Source organism: Dreissena polymorpha, chromosome 8 (genome assembly GCF_020536995.1).
Source record: "Dreissena polymorpha isolate Duluth1 chromosome 8, UMN_Dpol_1.0, whole genome shotgun sequence".
Classification (NCBI taxonomy): domain Eukaryota; kingdom Metazoa; phylum Mollusca; class Bivalvia; order Myida; family Dreissenidae; genus Dreissena; species Dreissena polymorpha.
This window is the reverse complement of record NC_068362.1, coordinates 2,633,538-2,635,593: the sequence shown is the minus strand read 5'-3', so window position 1 is coordinate 2,635,593 and position 2,056 is coordinate 2,633,538. Positions and strand designations below refer to the sequence as shown.

At 33.1% G+C, this 2,056-nt stretch overlaps 1 long non-coding RNA gene across 1 annotated transcript; it reads right to left on the bottom strand.

The window, feature by feature from the left end:
• Nucleotides 1-434: 434 nt before the first annotated feature.
• Nucleotides 435-1,190, bottom strand: LOC127842920 (uncharacterized). The gene is made up of 2 exons (XR_008031979.1): nucleotides 1,019-1,190; nucleotides 435-629 (listed from the first exon to the last, which is right to left on the bottom strand). It is a non-coding gene; the product is annotated as an uncharacterized LOC127842920 (long non-coding RNA).
• Nucleotides 1,191-2,056: the final 866 nt, after the last annotated feature.

Sequence of the window (2,056 nt, the reverse complement as noted above, 5' to 3'; positions counted from 1 at the left end):
GATAAAACTATTTTGACAGACATGGCATTGTTATAATAAAATATAATAGTGTTATAAAGTAACATTGAACACAAAGAAAGAACTGAAAAAAGTAAGATTGTATGGAATAAATACAAACAAGAGATGTGTTTGTCAGAAACACAATGCCCCCTACTGCGTCGCTTTGAAATAAAATTTCTATTTATCATTTGGCAGGTATAGATATTATCTCTCTTTGCTTATTTCTTCCATTGGATTTTGACCTCTGACCTTGAAGGATGACCTTGACCTTGCACCACTCAAAATGTGCAGCTCAATGAGATACACATGCATGCTAAATATCAAGTTGCTTTCTTCAATATTGCAAAAGTTATGACCAATGCTAAAGTTTTCGGACGGATAGACAGACAGACGGACAGTTCAACTGCTATATGAGACCCTAACGGGAGCATAAAAATAAGTTAATGTTGTTGAAACAGGTGCAAATCTATATAACAAAGCGAAAACAATGGTTAAATAATCATTTTAACAGCACATTTTATTTACAAAGACTTCAGTCTACTTGTGCATCAGCCGCAGATGCCTTAAACAACCTCTCATCTTTTCTTCAACATCAACCAGAGGCTTGTCAAAGGTTTTGGCTATGACATCTGAAAAAATATAATAGACTATTCATTTTAAAAACATGCAAAAAAACAACAAAATCTGTTCTTAAATAGAAAATACTCTAGCCAGAAAAAGAGGTTAAATATTTGCATATTAAGGAAGTCAACACAAATGAGTTTATTACTGATTGTCCTGGAGACAGTGACTAGAGACACGGACAAAGTTTTTCAATCCCTGTCTTCATGAATAAAAAAAACACTGTTGTTAACTGTCACTTGGATTATAAAAACTCTCCCTTTTCACAAATGATGTAATAAAATGATCATTTATGCGACTGTAAACAGTAAGTCATCTGAAAAATATTTGTAGAATGTGTATTGAATTTCTATATGGGTAACTGGTACTTTAAATTTTTATGATGAAGAAAAAGTACCAATGATTGCATTTCTCTCAGCAGCGGGGAGGCTTGGTCTTGGTGACCCAGTTGTAGTTGTTGCTCCCTTCATGGAGCAAGTCACAAGCTGGTGGAAAGTGAATGGTCGGCACATGGCCTGTGCGATGGCCATCACCTCCCTGGTTTCATGCTGGATTTCAGCTTAAATGATACTCTGAAACCAAAAAAAGAAAAGGAGTTTTGACAAAATATTTACAGTTGGTAATTTTCCAAAGCTTGTAATTTACTTTCATCACATTTCAAACTCTAAAAATATTTGTCACATTGGTCAGAATTGTGACGCTTTTAAAATGCAATAACCTGTATAGTTTCTCAACAAATCCAGCTTTCTTGTTCAAGGACAGGGCGAGGTTTGCCCACTTCAGTTCCCCTCAAGTTGGCCAGCTCGTGCAGGGTAAAAGCCTGGTGTAAAAGTCCATACATCAGGTAGTATGATTACCCCTTTTGCTCTTGGGGCAAGAGTTTAACCTTCAAAATTAAAATATGAGGGAAAGAAATATGTTCAGTAATAACCAGAAATATCTATAAATAACAATAAAGATGACAATAATCATAAAACACAACCACCATTATTCACTGTACACAACATTTACACTTTGTCATGTGTATGTTCATCTATTTTTGCTTCAAATTGTGTTGTTTTTCCTTTAAGTTGCAATACATTTACTTATCAATTTACATTTCCCAGTGACAATACATAAATATAATAATGATCATAATTAATTCAGTAAACTAAATAAAAAAAGGATGAAGAAATGACAATACAAACCTGTTAAAACTCTTCTTCAGTATTCCAAAAAAAAAAAGTTGAACTTCTTTTCCAACAAACTTATTGTTGATTTCCAAATTGTAGTAAAATACACATTGTTTTCATCACACAATACTTCATGCTGACAGTATTTCAATACATTTTACAGAACAATTATAAGTCTTAATGTTAATTTAATTAAGCTCAATTCAATTGCTGAAACCAGCTTGTTTTTCAAAAGTTGTTGTTTTCAAATAATTTCCTGTGCA